Source organism: Theropithecus gelada, chromosome 5 (genome assembly GCF_003255815.1).
Source record: "Theropithecus gelada isolate Dixy chromosome 5, Tgel_1.0, whole genome shotgun sequence".
In the NCBI taxonomy this organism is placed as follows: Eukaryota; Metazoa; Chordata; class Mammalia; order Primates; family Cercopithecidae; genus Theropithecus; species Theropithecus gelada.
In genome coordinates, this window is record NC_037672.1 from 9,434,818 (window position 1) to 9,440,817 (window position 6,000).

The window sequence follows — 6,000 nt, forward strand, 5'->3', positions numbered from 1 at the left end:
CCCACGGCCCATCCAGGCGGAGCCGTCAGCGTCCCTTGCCTAGACCAGAGCTCTGGAAAGCGAAGAGGGGGACAGGGGCCGGTCCCCAGATCGGTTCCGGAGGACATAGATCAGAACCGGAGAGGGCGCATTTAGAAACTAACTGCAACCTGACAAAGCTGCAGCGTCGTAGCTCCGGGTCAGCAACAGGAATTCAGGTTGGGTGGAGTCGAACTCAGGGAGTGGTCACTTGTGCGCAGAACTGCGCAGACTCGAGTATGTTTGGAAAGGATAGGCCTGGGGGCAAGACTTAGTCCTTCACCACAGGTAGATCTAGGCGGCCGCGAGGCTCTCCTGGCTCATTTGTCTGCATCCACTGGCCTCCCACCCACACTGCAACATCCAGAGTGGTCCTTACACAAGCAAACTGAATTAAGTCATTCCCCTTCTCCAGAGTCCTTGCAGCCTCCAGTCCTACAGGATGCACCCCTTGCTGTCTTATACCCTCTCCTCATGGTCTTGCAAAACTGACTCCGCTCTGCACCGCTGATGCATCAGGGCTTCTCCCAGGAAAGACCTTTGCACGAATTATGCCTGCCTGGGATATCTCTTTTCTCCTCTCAACTCAAAAATCACCTTCTCAGAGACCTTTCTCACCATTTCAGTACTCCTCATTCTGTCACATCCCTGTTTTATGTTCTTCATAATGAACTGAAACTGTTTGTTGTATGTTTTCTTGGGTCTTTTCATTTTCCTCCACTTGGAAGTAAGCTACTGTCTGTCTTGTTCACCCTTAGATTTCCAGCGCCTAAGACAGAGGCCTGACAGTTATAGGCACCCATTATAGTTGAGTTCCCATTTATTAACTCAAGCAAAAACTGTGGTTTGAGTCACCAAAGCATGAAACCCCACTTGGAATCTCAGGGTTTGGATATTAGCACTTACCTATTCATCCACTCCTTCATCTCTAAATTTTCTTGTCAGAGAAAATCATGGAAATAATGATAGTATCTGCCTCAAGAGGTTTCCATGAGGATGAGATGAGTTACTTTTTGTAGAAGACTCTCATGTTGAGAGACATTTATGATTGCATCAGTTAGGATGGGCTGGGTTACACTACAGTAATAAAAAATCTCCCAAATCTCAGTAGCTTAGAAGGACAAAGGTTTCTTTTCACTTACACTAGATCTCCATCAGGGATTGGTTGAGTACTCCTTGGTATCTTTAGTCCAGAAACCAGACTTACCAAGCAGATACCAACTGATGTGTGGTCAGTTGTCAAGGCAGAGGGAAGAAGAGGTTGGCTTAACAGAGCACTGATTCTTAAGACTTTCAACCTGACGTGCAAATGACTTCCACTCTCATTTAACTAGCCAAAGCAAGCCACATGCCCCCTCATAACTGCAAAGAACAGAGGAGTGCCATCCTACCATGTGCCTTGGAGAACTGGACATATTTTCTAGATGGTAACAGCTATTGTTACTATTCATTTTAGAAGTCTTCCAGTATACTGTGATGTCCACAAACATAATGAACGACAAAACTCAGGGAAGGCTGAGCTTATGTGGATATTCAGCATGGATTTTTTTTTCCTGTTCTTGGACAGAGCCCAGCATTCTTGCTTTATATCGAAGGAGTGTGTTAGGGATAGGTCTCTTGGGGTTCTCTTGTTCTCTCTTCACAAAATCTGGATGGCACTAGATAGTACTAGATGCTAAGGTCCATTGGAAGAAAAATAGTCTGTTTCACTTTCCTTTTGTATACTGAGATTCTATTTCAATGGCTGGCACAATAATTACTGAATCAATGACTATTTGGCAAGTATACCTTTTTTTTTTTTTTTTTTTGAGATGGAGTTTTGTACTGTTGCCCAGACTGGAGTGCAGTAATGTGATCTCGGCTCATTGCAACCTCCGCCTCCCAGGTTCAAGTGATTCTCCTGCCTCAGTCTCCCGAGTAGCTGGGATTACAGGCACCCCCCCCACCACCACCACCACACGCAGCTAATTGTTTTGTATTTTTAGTAGAGACGGGGTTTCACTATGTTGGCCAGGCTGGTCTCGAACTCCTGACCTCGTGATCCGCCCACCTCGGCCTCCCAAAGTGCTGGGATTACAGGCATGAGCCACCACACCCGGCCGAAAGTATGTCTTATCTTACTAGTAAGGGGATGACAGCCCTGAAAATTTATCTTTCCAGTTTATCCAGGAACCCTGTAAAGAAATATGTACATGATTCATTTATTTAGCAAATAAGCATGTTGAGAATGTTGTTATATCAACAACTGCCACTAGAATTTCTCTTGGGGAGAAACCATCTTTATTAAGGAAAATAAAATTCGAGAGCTTGCCTTGGCGACCTCACTTCCCAGAAGTAAAGCAGAGAGTTTACTCCTTATTCAGAACAGCATGAGGAGAACAGCATAGCTCCCAGGAATTTTTCTTTTCTTTTCTTCAACTTTCATTTTAAGTTCTGGGGTACATGTGCAGGATGTGCAGGTTTGTTACATAGGTAAACACGTACCATGGTGGTTTGCTGCACAGATCATCCCATCACCTAGATATTAAGTCCAGCATCCATTAACTATTCTTCTTGATGCTCTCCCTCCCCACACTGACAGGCCCCAGTGTTTATTGGTCCCCACCACGTGTCCATGTGTTCTCATTATTCAGCTCCCACTTACAAGTGAGAATATGCGGTGTTTTGTTTTCGTTCCTGTGTTAGTTTGCTGAGGATAATGGCTTCCAGCTCCATTTATGTCCCTGCAAAGGACACGATCTCATTTCTTTTTATGGCTGCATAGCATTCCATGGTGTACATGCACCACATTTTCTTTATAGAGCTTATCATTGATGGGCATTTGGGTTGATCCCATGTCTTTGCTATTGTGAAGAGTGCTGCAATGAACATATGCATGCACGTATCTTTATAATAGGATAATTTATATTCCTTTGGGTACATACCCATTAATGGGATTGCTGGGTCAAATGACATTTCTGCCTCTAGGTCTTTGAGGAATCACCACATTGTCTTCCACAATGGTTGAATTAATTTACACTCCCACCAAGAGTGTAAAAGTGTTCGTATTTCTCCACAATCGCACCAGCGTCTGTTCTTTTTTGACTTTTTAGTAATAGCCATTCTGTCTGCTGTGAGATGGTATCTCATTGTGGTTTCGATTTGCATTTCTGTAATAATGATGTTGAGGTTTTTTTCACGCTTGTTGGCTAAGTGTATGTCGTCTTTAGAGAAGTGTCTTTTCTCGTCTTTTGCCCACTTTTTAATGAGGTTGTTTTCTTCTTGTAAATTTAAGTTCCTTGCAGATTCTGGATGATAGACCTTTGTCAGATGGATATATTGGAAAATTTTTTTCTCCTTCTGTAGGTTGTCTGTTCACACTGATGATAGTTTCTTTTGCTGTGCAGAAGTTCGTTAGTTTAATTAGATCCCATTTGCCAATTTTTGCTTTCATCACAATTGCTTTTGGCATTTTTGTTATGAAATCTTTGCCTGTGCCTCTGTCCTGAATGATATTGCCTAGATTTTCTTCTAGGGTTTTTATAGTTTTGGCTCCCAAGGAATTTGAGGTTAGGAAAACTTGAGAGAAAAGTTCAGAGTAGAGAAAGCACCCTAAGGTGAAAAGTGTTCTATGATAAATTTCCAGACATTAGGTGGTCACAGACTTTTAAGAATGAACAATATAATGAATTGTTTTTTCACTGTTTCCCTGACTCTTTAGGAAAAGTCTGATACATACAATGTAGTGATCATAGTTGTGTTGGAAGCTGCCAGGTTTTACCCAATGTGTGTTCTCTTTTTCCTTAATAGAACCCCACTTTTAGCTAGGTATATGGACACATGGCCCTTTAAGCGTCTCTTAGAAATACTCTGTGAAATGTTGCTAGACAACCCACCAAAACGTATAATTAGTTTAAGGTTACAGTGGTAGCACAGTCTGGTAGTCGTTACCCTAAATCTGTCTCTCTTTTTTTCCTTAATCATGACCTTCTTACAATTTCTTACTGGGCACATAGCTGCTCAGAAAGAAAGACTGGGCCGGGCTGGGTGACTCACACCTATAATCCCAACACTCTGGGAGGCCGAGGCAGGCAGATCACTTGAAGCCAGGAGTGCGAGACCAGCCTGGCCAACACGGTGAAACCCCGACTCTACTAAAAATATGAAAATTAGCCAGGCATGGTGGTGCATGCCTGTAATCCCAGTTACCCAAGAGGCTGAGGCAGAATTGCTTGAACCCAAGAGGTGGAGGTTCAAGCAGTTCTCCTGCCTCAGCCTCCCAAGTAGCTGGGATTACAGGCGGGCACCACCACACCCGGCTAATTTTTGTATTTTTGGTAGAGGCGGGGTTTTACCATGTTGGTCATGCTGGTCTTGAACTCCTGACCTCAAGTGATCTGCCTGCCTTGGCCTCCCAAAGTGCTAGAATTATAGGCATGAGCCACTGCACCCAGCCTAGAAAATCTTAATAACAGAAAAATATAAGAAAAAGAAAGCTATGCCCCAAGTATGTCAAATATGTTATCTTTAGTTAGGACTGAGTACACAAGTGACAGGGCCCCATGCAAAATGAATATGTGGAGTTCCTTGTTCAAAATATCATTAATCATGTGAAGACGGTGACCATAGAGCATTAAACCAACCAGGAGGACCCTGTAAGTGTGGGGACTTGTGTGACTACACAGATCACGTTCCCTTGAAGTCAGCCCTGTCTTCAGTTAAGTCTTCTTATTGAAAAGCCAACTGCATTATTTTCCTTTGGCTGCTATAACAAATTACCACAAAGATCGTGGCTTTAAACAACACACATTTATTATCTTACAGCTCTGGAGGCCAGAAGTCCAAAATGAGCTAAAATCAAGGCATTAGCACGGTTGGCTCCTTCTGGAGGCTCCAGGGATAAGCCCATTCCTTGTGCCTTCCAGGTTCCCAAAGGAGCTGGCGTTCCTTGTCTCCTAGCTCCATATTATATATAGCCTTTTTCCCTTTGCTTTCTTTGTCTCATTGCCTTCTCTGACTCTGACTCCTGCACTCCTCTGTGTTAGTCCATTCTTGCATTGCTGTAAGGGAATACGTGAGGCTGGGCAATTTGTAAAGAAAATAGGTTTATTTGGCACATAGTTCTGTAGGCTGTACAGGAAGTATGGCACCAGCATCTGCTTCTGGTGAGGCCTCAGGAAGCTTCCAATCATGGTGGAAGGCAAAGGGGAGTCAGCATGTCACATGGCAAGAGCTGGGGCAAGAGAGAGAGGAAGAGGTGCCAACTTCTTTTAAACAATCAGATCTCATGTGCACTAACAGAGTGAGAACTCACTCATCACAGAGAGGATGGCACTAAACCATTGCTGAGGGATCTGCCCCCATGATCCAATTCCTCCCACCAGGTCCCACCTCCAACATTGGGCATTACATTTCAACATGAGATTTGGAGGAGACAAACATCCAAACTTTATCACCCTTTTACAAAAACCCTCGTGATGACCTTAGACCCACGTGGATAATGCAGATAATCTCCCCATTTTGACATCCTTAGCTTACATCTGCAAAGTTCTTTTTGCTACATAAAATTCCAGAGATTAGGGCATGGAACTCTTTGGAGGGCCATTATTCAGCCTGCTATACCAATAGAACCATCTTTTTAAATGCCCAATGTGCTTTTGCTTACCAAAGCAGCCAAGATAGATAGCGCCATGAATCATAGAGTTGGAAAGTACTTTAACTTCGCTAGCCACAGGAAATTTCCAGCTGAATAGCTCATGGTCGTACAAACTATAAACTTGTTTCTAAAATGGAACTTTTTTTCTGCCCACCCCACTAGTCCTGTCAACACTTCTGAATGCCCTATATTGGGATGTGTTTCAAAGATCTATTTATTTTTGCAAGGCAGAGATTTTAGAGTCATCCTAAATTATTTCCTCTCTCTCATGTGCCACTGCCACTCTCACCCCCACTTCTGACGAATCACCAAGTAGTATGTATAATCTCAACAAATTTCTATAATCT